The sequence below is a fragment of the Lactuca serriola genome, chromosome 3, assembly GCF_051521515.1.
Source record: "Lactuca serriola cultivar US96UC23 chromosome 3, Lser_US96UC23_V15, whole genome shotgun sequence".
Taxonomy (NCBI): Eukaryota; Viridiplantae; Streptophyta; class Magnoliopsida; order Asterales; family Asteraceae; genus Lactuca; species Lactuca serriola.
Genome location: NC_136410.1, coordinates 292,490,734 through 292,504,017, shown reverse-complemented (window position 1 = coordinate 292,504,017; position 13,284 = coordinate 292,490,734). Strand labels below are relative to the sequence as shown.

Genomic DNA, 13,284 nt, shown 5'->3' with positions numbered 1-13,284 from the left:
CGAGGAATTATTGCCTATCGAACTAAACGGTTTTGACATCGTGTTGGGAATGGATTGGCTTAGCGCCAATGACGCCGAGATATTGTGCAGAAAGAAGATAGTCAAAGTAAACTCGCTAGGGAAAGAGTCATTTATGGTGTATGGGGACAAACGTAGAGTAAGTTCTAGGACCATTTCTCTAATGAAAGTCAGAAAGTGTTTGGCCAAAGGATGTACATCATATTTGGCATTTTTGATTGATGCAAAGAAGGAGAAAAGAGATGCAGAGCATTCCTGTCGTGTGTGATTATCCGGAAGTATTTTCCGAAGATCTTCCTGGATTACCTCTTGATCGACAAGTAGAATTCCGTATTGACTTGTTACCAGGGACGACGCCAATAGCAAAAGCTCCTTACCGACTAGAAGCAACGGAGATGAAGGAGCTAATGATGCAACTTCAGGAGTTATTGGACAAAGGTTTCATTAGACCTAGTTTATCACCCTGGGGAGCTTCGGTGTTTTCGTGAATAAGAAAGATGGAAGTATGAGAATGTGCATCGATTACAGAGAGCTGAACAAGGCAACAATAAAGAATAGTATCCCTTGCCAAGGATTGATGACCTGTTCGATCAACTACGAGGTTCAAGTTATTTTTCAAAGATCGACGTAAGGTCAGGATATTATCAGCTAAAGGTGAAATAGCAGGATATAGAGAAGACTGCATTCAGAACTCGATATGGACACTACGAGTTTTTGGTTATGTCGTTTGGACTAACTAATGCTCCAACAGCATTCATGGATTTGATGAATAGAGTGTGTAATCCATTCATTGATAAATTTGTGATAGTGTTCATTGATGAGATTTTGGTTTATTCAAAGAGCCAAGAAGAGCATGGTAGACACTTGCGAGAAGTGTTGGAAGTCTTGAAAAAGGAGAAGATGTATGCTAAGTTCTCCAAATGCGATTTTTGGATTAGAGAAGTCCAATTCTTGGGTCACATGGTCAACCAAGAAGGTATGATGGTTGATCCAGCAAAGATTGAAGATGTGACAAAGTATGAGCAACCGAAGAATCCCACGGAGATCCGAAGCTTTTTGGGATTAGCCGGATATTACCGAAGGTTTATCCAATGCTTTTCTTCGATTGCTAGTCCATTGATAGCTTTGACCCACAAAGGAGCTACTTATGCTTGGAGTGATAAGCATAAAGAAGCATTCGAGAAGCTAAAGAAGAAGTTATGCGAGGCACCGATTTTATCTCTACCCGATAGAGTTGAAGACTTCGCTGTTTTTAACGATGCGTCTGGGGTTGGATCGGGTTGTGTTTTGACTCAAAGAGATAAGGTGATCGCGTGTGCATCTCGACAGCTGAAAGAGCATGAAAAGAACTACCCCACTCATGATTTGGATTGGCAGCGGTAGTTTTCCCTCTAAAAATATGGAGGCATTACCTCTATGGCACAAAGTGCAAACTTTTTACTGATCATAAGAGTCTCCAATATCTCTTTAGTCAGAAGGAATTGAATATGAGGAAACGAAGATGGCTAGAGTTACTTAAGGACTACGACTGCGAGATACTTTACCACCCCAGTAAGGCTAATTTTGTTGCTGATGCTCTCAGTCGGAAAGTCAATCTTCAAAGAAAAAGGCCAAGAGCGTTAAGAATTGAAGTTGTATCGACAATTGTGGGAAGTATAAATAAAGCTCAAGAGGAAGCTTCTGAGAAGAATGACCGAAAGGAGGAACGTTTGGGTAAAATGTTGGTGTTCGGTATAAACTATCATGGACTGAAGGTGTTCCAAAATCGGATTTGGATACCTAAGACAGGAGGATTCAGAGATCTTCTGATGGAAGAAGCTCATAAGACCATGTACTCGATTCATCCTGGTAGCACTAAAATATATAGGGACCTGAAACCCTACTACTAGTGGCCGAGGATGAAGCTTGATGTTGCAAAGTATGTGGCCGAGTGTGTGGCTTGTGCGAGAATAAAGACACAACATCAGAAACCGTACGGGAGTTTAGAACCATTGCCTGTGCCTATAGGTAAGTGGGAAGACATTGCTATTGATTTTGTCACTAAACTACCTAGAACGAAAGGTGGTCACGACATGATTTGGGTGGTCGTTGATCGATTCACTAAGAGTGCGCATTTCATAGCAGCCAAGGAGAGATGGTCTATGGAAAAGCTTGCAAATTCTTATGTGAAGGAAATTGTGAGGCTTCACGATGTTCTGTTAACGATTGTGTCAGATGGTGACAACCGTTTCACCTCACGATTTTGGAAAAGTCTACAAGAGGAATTGGGTACAAAGTTGTGTTTAACTACAACTTACCATCCACAGACTGATGGCCAGAGCGAACGAACGATACAAACACTTGAAGATATGCTGAGAGCATGTACCTTGGAATTCCAAGGTAATTGGGATGAACATTTACCTTTGGTAGAATTTTCCTACAATAATAATTTCCACTCGAGGATTAAGATGGCACCTTATCCAGATTTGTATGGACAGAAGTGTCGTACGCCGTCTTGTTGGCTTGAGGCTGGGGAAAAGCAGTTTATGGGACCCGAGATGGTTCATCAAACCGCTGAAAAGTTGAAGATAATTAGGGAAGGAATGTTAGCCGCTCAGGATCGTCAAAAGAGCTATGTTGAAAAAAAGCGAAGACCGATGATCTTTGAAGTTGGAGATTTGGTTTTACTTAAAGTCTCACCGTGGAAGGGACTTCTAAGATTTGGTAAAAGGGGAAAATTAAGTCCAAGGTTTATTGGACCGTTTAAAGTTATTTAGAAGATTGGGAACCAAGCTTATAAGCTCAAACTACCAGGAGAACTGAATGGAATTCATAACACTTTCCATGTGTGTTATTTGAGGAAGTTCATGGGAGACGTTCCCGACATGATTCCACATTCGGAGTTAAGAATCGATGAGAAAAAAAGGTTGATTGAAGAACCAGAGGCAATCGTTGACCGAAAGACTAAGAAGTTACGACGCAATATTGTCGAGTTAGTGCTTGTGCGATGGAAACACACGAATGGGCCAAACCTCACCTGGGAGATGGAAAGTGACATGATGAGTCGTTACCCTCATTTGTTTGTTGATGTGTGATTTCGGGGATGGAATCATTCTAAGGTGGAGAGAATTGTAACGCATGTGTTTCTGGGCTTGTCATTAATAGCGATGTAATAGTCTAGGTTAACCTTTGTAAACCGTTTTGAAATAATATAAGTGTACTATTTGAGTATTATGTGTTTTGTGCTTAACTATGTGACTTAATTAAATTAAGAATAAAAATAAGCGTCAAAATGAAATGTTAGATAAGCTTGATATCTATGAATAATGTTGTAGTAGTGGAAACGAGGTTTCCGAATATATAAAGAATGCCGAAATCCGAGTTATAACAAAGAAGTTATGATCTGTCGAAGTTTCGCGACAGAACCGGCAACGTGAATGATGTAAAAAGTGAAATTTACGTTATAGCGATATTTAGCCTTAGTGATCTAAAAGAAAGTCGTGTAGTTCATTAAACCGAGAGCGCGTATAAAAAGATCGTCCAGATATGACTTCGTATGAGGAAGTTATGATTTTCTGAAGTTTCAGCTTACTAGTATGCAGCCCAAATACTCGATTCGAGATCGAGTGATTGTTGGTCGAAATAATCTAAACGAGAATCAAAGATCTCATTGATAGTAGTGCATTGGTGAAAAGACAGACGAAAACAGACGTCAGATGAAGAAGTTATGAATTTATAATTGAGTTTTCCTGTCCCGGCCTACTAAAAATAAATGATAAAAAATGAATTCAAAATCAGCCGACGAAGTCTAAACGAAAGTTGTAGAGAATAGTCTCACCTATGCGTGGATATAAAAAACATCGAAAACGGAGCTCGTATGCGAAAGTTATGCAATTTAGAAGTTTGACAAGTCAAATTACGCCGAGCGTAATTTGAGTACGCCCAGCGTACTCGGATGAGTGCAAGTTGCCTGACCAATACTCGAGTGCCACTAAGTGACGCATGCAATGACGTTGAGTACGCCCAACGTACTTGGAGTTACGCCCAACGTAATCCCAGACCCAACACCCTATAAATAGAAACCGAGATCAGCCATTTTCCTTACCATTTTTTTCTTCCTTTCTCTCTAGTTTTCGCCTTGGTTTGTGTGACAATTATATCCTGAAGCCCCGGTATCATTCCGAGTCCTGAAGCAAGTTTCGAAGTCCCGAAGATCCCGAGAAGTGAGATTCCCGAGCCGAAGCTCTGCCCGCGAGGAGCCCGGTTTTTGTGAAGATCTTCTAGATCTACCAAAGAATACTACTTCTACAAGTCGTAGTGTTGTCCGGTCATCTTCTGATCAAGTGAGTGTGTAGTTACTTTCTTCTAACGCATAATTACGAAGTATTTTATACGAAATACGTGTTATGTGTTTATTTTGTTGTTATATGTGTGAATGTATATTCACTTTCTTCTATCTCATAGATATGATTTATTCTCTATGAAATACGTGTTATGTGTATGTGTCTCATCTGTTATTTGGAATATGTATTGAATGAGAATGCAATACAGGTTTTAAAATATGTATAAAAATATATATTTTTATCTACTAATATGTTGGGTAGAACATGGGTAGGTAGTTGATGTGTGATAAACAGATGAGAGGCCTCGATGTTGTTGTTTATCTAGTTATTCATCGGAGTATGGATAACGACCACAGACTCTTTCTAGACAGTCCCGTGGAACGGTAGCAGGCTCATAACCTATAGGTTTTGTGAACGATGTGTTCACCAGTGTACTCTATCCCCCTCATGGTTGCCTTTAGGACATCTACTGTTGAGGAAACCCATTTGTAGTAACGTCCGTCACGATGAAAATCCTAGATTAGGTCTCTTAATATAGATGTTGTTTTAGGGACGTAAAGTGAAGATAACGGGAATGGGTAATCGGGTTATTATTGGTTGGTGAAATTAAATATAATTATTTATTGCGAGTTGAAAACCCCATATGCTCACCAGGCTCCCAAGCCTGACCCACTCAGTTTATTTGTATTACAGGAAGTGGCGCAAGGGCCTAAGATGGATGCATCATCAAGTTGTTTTGTTTACAAGTCTGTATATGTATATATTTGTTGAATGACTTGTAATGTGATCGTTTATGATTTATGGTATGTATCGGAACATTACATCCCGATTTTTGATTATGAAATGAAATTATTTTCTTTATGAAATGTTTTGATAAAAATCTATTTTATCATGTTTTGTTTTTGGGAACAAATTTCGCATCTCTTTTAAAATCAAAAGGATTTACTCTGAAAATGTTTAAAAGACATAAATGAAACCGGTCGTTTCTGGCCGAGATTTTAGGGATGTCACACTTAAGTTAAACTTGGTCAAAGACCAAAGTCAAAGTAAAAGACAACAATCCGAGTTGACTCAACTCATCGAGTTTATCCATAAACTCACTGAGTTCTTCCATAAACTCGTCGAGTTCTCCAGAATTTCAACATATTAAGCGATTAAGCCATCCTTAACGAAACTAAGGGCTTCATAACTTAGATCTTAACTAAAATGACCTCAAGAAGGGTACTTTACCCCTAAGAACCACCAAAATGGATTCAAAACCTAAAACCTAGGCTTAAAAGGGTAAGGACTTAATTATTAAGCACTTACCCACTTAACGCATAACCCCAAACTGTAGATTTGACACTAAAAGCTGAAAGACCACGTAAATTTTCCAACTTTACCATCAAGCATGCTTAGAAGAAGATGAAATGCTCAAAAGAAGCCATAAGATGGACTTAATGAATGCATGGAACACTTAAGGCCATAAAGTTGGCACCTTTATTCGAAAAGAGCTTATGAGGATCATAGATTTGAAAGGAAAGCACTTGGGACATCCTACAACTCCACTGTCACAACTAGAAATTTTTGTGCCTTGTAACTATAACACTTAAGTCAAATTATGAATCAAATACATGAAAGCATGCATGATACTTACCTTATAACAACAAAACTTCAATCAATCACTTCATACAAGCACTACAAATAGTCAACAAGCAATTGGAAACCCTAGAAGTTCTTGTTTAGGTCCATTTTGGACTAGGACTTCCTTTATTGGGCCCAATGGACCAATAAGCTTCCAATTTGACTATCTTAGGCTTAGAACTCTTAAATGGGCTCTAATTGGACCCACTTCCATGTATTTTAATATTTTGACCCATATTGGGCCTAGAATGAAATAAATTAATTATATGAACCATTTTGGGGCATAATTTACCTAATTTAGCCCTAATAGGTCATAAAAATCACACTTATATTTATTAGGACCAAAAATCACTCAACATAACTTTGAAATTGGGCTTAATCCTTTAAGGCCCAAAAACTCTCTCTTCTCCCTCCATTCGCGGCCCAAGCCCAAAGGAAAAGAGGAGTTGACTTTTCTTATGCCACCTCACAATTGCCTAAAGGATTTCTATGCAAAATAACCCATATATCCATGCATTTCCCATACTTCCATGCAATCACTCTCTTCTTCTCCCTCTCTCTCTCTTGCTCTCGGCCGAATCCAAGCACACACACACACATTTCAATCACAATTCTCTCAAGAAACCCCCTCATTACTCCTCCATATTTTCGAGATCCAAGAGGGGTTCAAGGGACTTCTTCCATAAAAATCATCATCTAAGGTAAGATATTGCTTGGATCCACAAGCTAGGTATTTCATTTCATTCAAAAATCATCTCTTAATCCATTCAAACTTATGATCTAGCACCTTAGAAGCATCCAAGTTCGAGATCTTTCAAGAAAGGTTGCTAGGATCGAATTCTTCTCATCTTTTCCTTCTAAAACCGAAACCACACCGAAGGTGAGCTTCATACCCCCTCTTTTTTGGTTTTTATGAGTTTTTATGGGGGATAATACAAGCAAATGTGTAGATCTATGAGTAAATGTATGCCTCGTGTGATTTTTATGCTTGTATGTATGATTTTATGTGTTTTATGATGAATATGTTAGCCAAAAAGCACCTAAAAACCGAGATCTACAACATGAGGAATGAAATAAACATAATTTATACCATTTTACACTAATCAAGTCTAGAAAAATAGTTTATTTGGTTAGGATGAACATTTTTGGACATAAAACCCATTTTTACGCTCAAATTGTCAAAATACAAAACTAAGGGATCAAAATGACAAATGATAATTTCTGGAGGTTGAAAAGGGTCCAAACAGTTTCTAATATAATTTTTCTGAATATCACCACTTTTGAGGGGCTTAAAATGTAAATTTTGAACATAATGGGCTAAAATGGGCTTTTCGGCCCAATAAGCCCCAAATTGCGAGATTTTTGAAATTGAGGGGCTGAAAATGCAAGTTTCTGTAAAACAAGGGATTACAAGTGTATTAAAACTATTTCAAAGATCAAAAATGTTTTTCAAACTCAAAAGGGATCAAAAATGCAAAAATTTTCCATTTTGGGCCAAAACTATAAAGTTTGCGAAAATGGGGGTTCCAACTGAGAAAACTTCATTCTTGAAGGACTTAAGCTGTTTATCAAGTAAATCTAGGCTGAAAATGTCTTTTCATTAAGTTTTGATACTAAAGTGTCAAGAGAAATGATTTAAGGACTAAAATGGAAATTCTTTTATATAAAGGATTAAAAGTGTAAATTTTATCCAAGAAGGGTCATAAAAAGTTAAACTCTTACTTTTAAACAAATAAATCCCTTAAGACAAAATACAAGCACCATGACTACCGGCGAAACGTAATAACAAATACACTTTCAACACCAATATCGTTACCAAACGAATTGATTCGGTCTCGAATCAATAACAAATCAAAAATCAATAAACAATAGTATTTCAATAAACACGCAAAATTTACGAGAAGTCAATATTCAATCTTTGGACTTGAAAGTTTCAAATTGTGCTTGTTGGGCCTAGCTAGCCCAATAACATGATCTTTAGGCCCGAAGGGAACGCGCTTACATGTTACTGGGCCTTCTATGACCCAATTCCATGTAAAAGGACTTTCAATAGCTTTATTGTGTTGTTGGGCCCCAAGGGTCCATTGGTACTGCTAGCAAAGTCGAGAAATCAAATGTGAGTCGGGCCAAATGCCTTTCGCATTCCCGATAGCCTTGAACGACTTATGGAAATAACGGGGGCTTATTACCCTCCTTTCTCCTCGGTTGTGGGGCTATGAGAAGTCAGGGTGGTTGGATTAAGTGAGTAGTACGGACGACGCCTAAGGGATCGTTTATATTTGGTAGTTATAAACTAGTCATTTTCATTAATGCGGGATTATAATGACTCACAACCCATAATTAATCCAATGTCACCTGGAATTTTCGAAAACAATCGTCGTATCGGTTCAACAATAAATAAGACACGAAATTTTATGTATGAGGAAAACATCGGGTTTTCGTGGGAAGTTCAACATTTTTACCTATGTGATGTATACAAGGTTTAACAATTATACACGTTTACAAAAAAATCGACAAGCATACTACGGATCTCCACACTTTTTCTTATATACAATACTCGTTTCAGAAAATATCGGATTTTCTGGGTTTTCAAACTTCACAAAAATCATTATTTTTCAAACATGACTTATGAACTCACCAACATTTCATATGTTGACGTTTTTCCAAAATACTTGTATTCTCAGGTAACAGGTAAATCGAAGAATATGTATCCAGTGATGTCATGGTGTTTTGTTTAAATTAGTATCGAACGGTTTAAGTTATGTAAATGTAATGTTTAAAACAATGTACTGAATGTAAACAATATTAGTTGTAATATTTCAATGCATGGTGATGAATGATGTTATGATTCATGTATAATCATTGCGATGATATTCAATTGAGTCACAATAGCCCTCAGACGTTTTCGTCGTCTGGTTCGGGGGTGTGACATCCACCAACCACCCAAACATGACTAAAAGAACCTAAACTAACCCAAAAAGAGATATAGTCAAATATTACGCTAGGTTAGAACTTTATACCTGAATATGCAGCAAATAGTGCAAAGAATCAAGATCTGAAGGCCCCTACTTGAATCTCCACCTTGCTCCAAATTTCTCTTCCTTCATTGAGCTTAAAACACACCAAAACACACCCACAATAAGCTCAGAACACTCAAGGAGGCTCTAGGGTTTTGAGATTAGGGTTAGGGACTATGGAGGCTGGAAATGAGGCCAACACCTGGGGCTTAAGGTGTTTAAATAGGGAGCAAAACCCTAAAATTAGGGTTTCCTCCCTTGCTGCCAACTTACCGAGTTGGGGCACCTCAACTCGTCGAGTTGACTCATTAAACTCCGCGGCCAAAATGACTTCAACACGTCAAGTTAAGGCTTCCATCTCGGCGAGTTCTCTAGGAAAAATGCAAAAAATTGAAATAAAATCATAATAGAAACCAAGCGTTACAACCTCCAGCTCGAAAGGGAAGGGCACAGCTTGATGATCACACCAAATCTGCCCACATTTTTTCGCATTTACTTGATTTTTGGGATTTCTACTCTAATATTATTTCCATTATTATATACTTTTGGTATTTCGTCATGACTATTGGATGCTTGAAATGAAAAAAAAAAAATATCTGGAAGTTTTGGGATGTTACATAAGATGGCAGGAAGGTAGATGCAGAATCGATGGTATATGGAGAATCTATTTCATATGTGTGCTTGCGTTTGAAATTCCTAATGATAATAGTTGATGAAGAAATAGATGGAAAAAAGAGTCAAATAGAGAGGGTGAGAGAAAATAGGGTACGGTGGAGAGTGGAGAGGTTGAGGTGAGATTCTATGAGGGACGAATCTATTAAAGGTAAAGTAGGTCCTGGGACCTATCTAAATTTTTAATTTTGTTTAAAATATATATAACAGAAAAATTACGAATTACCTTAAAAAAAGTAATGAACCTACCTTGAATTTCTATTTTAAAAAATATATTAACAAAATAATTATAAACGAAATAAAAGATAAATTACTAAGGACAATTTGTTATTTTAAATTATAAGCTTCATAACAAAAATCATTCTTAATCAACACTCTTAAAATATCAATAACTAAATAAATTGTTCTAATAAAAAGAAGTCGATACCTTAACTTCTCCCGATTTTTTAACTTTCAAAAATTCAGATATAGTTTTTATCAAATAATAAAGTATCAATCTAATAACAATCAACTAGTTTTTCATTAAACCATACCGGTTTTCAAACTGTTTTTCAATCGGTTTTTAAAAACTTGTAACGAGTGGTGTGTGGTCGGTTCGGTTTTAACCGACTAAATTAATTGGTCCAATTTTTTTAAGATACCTAATCGGAACCAACCCTCATAAATTTGATAAAAATATATACACGTTTTGTCTTGCTAATAGAAGATACTGAATTATTCTTTTTTTAGGATCCCCAATAATTAAAACTCGAGATTTGTTCTACGAAGAATCACTGCCATTACCTATCGGCAATTGAGCCTATGATTATTAAACCAAAATCAAGAAGTAAACAAAAATATTAAATAATAATAATAAAAAAAAAAAAAAATTGTTTGTTATTTCGAGGCCGCATCGACGACTAAATTAAATACTACAAATCAAGCTGTTGAATGTGTATTCAAAGTTGGCGGTGCCGTTCTGGCAAGAATATCTTTTGCTTAATCCTCCAATCTCGACCTATAAATAATCCCTATTTTCTATCGGTTATTCAAAGCTTCCATCGTTAGCCAAATGACAGGGAAAGATGTTCTCGAACGTGTTCCTATTTCAAAACCTCCATTTGGCATCGGTGACCTCAAAAAAACCATCCCACCACACTGTTTCAAACGTTCTCTTGTTCATTCCTTTGCCTCCTTCTTTCGTGATCTCATCATAATCTATGCCTTCTACTATCTCGCAGCAAACTACATCCCGTTGCTCCCTCAATCCCTCTCCTACGTCGCCTGGCCTGTATATTGGTTCGCTCAAGGTAGTATTCTGATGGGGTTTTGGGTTCTTGGACATGAATGCGGCCATCATGCCTTTAGCGAGTACCAATGGATCGATGATGCGGTTGGTTTCTTCATCCATTCTGTTACTCTGACACCATACTTCTCGTTCAAGTACAGTCACCGGAGCCACCATGCACACACGAATTCAATCGAGTACGACGAGGTGTACATCCCAAAACGCAAGTCTGATACGTTGTTCTCTGAGTTTTTGAACAACGGACCAGGCAACGTGTTTACTCTTCTCCTACGTACCACCATGGGCTTGCCTTTGTACTTAATCTTTAACGTTTATGGTCGTGATTACGAAGGGTTTGCCAACCATTACTTACCACAAAGTGGTATCTTCAACAACAGCGAGCGAGGTCAGGTTGTGCTATCGGATGTTGGAATCATGGCTGTTCTCTATGCGTTCTACCATCTCTTCGTGACACAAGGTGTAAAGTCAACACTTTTTCTCTACGGAATTCCTTTGTTTGTGATGAGTGGTTTCTTTGTGTTCTTAACTTACCTAAATCACACACACCCATCGATCGCACACTATGACTCAACCGAATGGGATTGGCTTAGAGGTGCTTTATCGACAATCGATCGGGATTTTGGTATCTTGAACGGGGTCTTCCATAATGCAAATCAAACTCATGTGGTTCATCATTTGTTCCCGACAATACCACATTATCACGCAATCGAAGCTCGAGAAGCTGTGAAACCTATGTTAGGTGACTACTACAAGTACGATGACACTCCCGTGTTAAAAGCCATGTGGCGAGATACAAAGGAGTGCATCTACGTTGAACCAGATGAGAGTACGGAGAAAAAAGGTGTTTACTGGTACTTCAAATAGTTGGAAATCTGTGTACCACAAACTGCCTAGAAAGTAGGCCATGATTGTATGAAAAATAGTTTGAATAAAAGCAAATGTTTGACCTACGTTTCGTTGCAACCTGTTGTACGATTTAATCATTTTTCCAGGCTTAGCATACCGGCACCTCAACCCAGAAACTGCACCATTTTGACCTCGATTACGTCGAGACTTCTGGTATCTCGAGGTCTCTTTCACTCAGCAGCCCCTCAAATCTTTTTTTTTAATCCACATGTTTAATTATTTATATTGTTCTATTTTATTCCTAATGCAGCAATATCTTTGATTTTTATTCAACCTGTTTATTTTATTTAATTCTTGTTAAATAATGTTTGATAAATCAAAGGAAATCTTCAAAGTAGTTTTAAATTTTGAACTAATTTACAAAATTGTCCATTTTTTAAAATTTCTAAAATCAGATAAAATATTTCATTCTAAACTTTGTTTTTGATGGTTCAATCCGCAACAAATTAATTTTGGATAATTTTGTAAATCCAATATGTTGGTACTTTTCTAAAAAATCTTTATTTTTAATTTTATTATTTTATTAAAATTGTAAATAAATATATTACTTATTAAATTCTTAATTATTAATATTATAAAATAAATATGCTTATAATACATTTTAAATACATAATTATACATATAAAAACAATTATATAATACAAAAATATGTATAAATATATTAAATATATACAAAACATGGTTTTATATATCTTAACACTGATTTCAAAATCTTTTTTAACGTAAACGTATTTATAGGGATTATTAAAAACATTTATAAAAATATAATAAATCTGAAAAGAACTATAAAATTTTTTCAAACGGTATATATATATATATATATATATATATATATATATATATATATATATATATATATATATATATATATATATATATATATATATATATATATATATATATGGGAAAAGTGAATATACCCTTAAGGGTATATAAGCTTAGGTACCCAAACTCACCATAATACGTTGTTTTGTATCATATAATACATTCTAATTGTCTAATGTTCTTATAATTTAACTTCTAACCTGATTTAGTTCCAAGATTTTTATAAATTATACATTTATCTTTCTCTTACATAAATTTCATTTTCATCTACAATATATATAGCCTAATAAGTGTTCGCCAAAAAGATGTGATGTAAGAGAGATTATACAGAAATTTCGAATATCTTGAAAGTAAATCAACTTAAGATTGAAGTTTATGAACATTATAATGAATATATCAAACAAAACGACGTATTATGGTGTGTTCGGGTACCTAAGCTTATATACCCTTAAGGGTATATTCACTTTATATATATATATATATATATATATATATATATATATATATATATATATATATATATATATATATATATGATACATTCATATAGTTTTATATGTTACGAAACATTTTCAAATCTCATTTTCCATTTAAATGCTTTAGGCATGTATTT

General features: G+C 36.0%; 1 pseudogene; it reads left to right on the top strand.

The window, feature by feature from the left end:
- The first annotated feature begins 10,667 nt into the window (after positions 1–10,667).
- LOC145094078 (delta(12) fatty acid desaturase DES8.11 pseudogene) lies at positions 10,668–11,890 on the top strand (annotated as a pseudogene).
- The last annotated feature ends 1,394 nt before the right edge of the window (positions 11,891–13,284 follow it).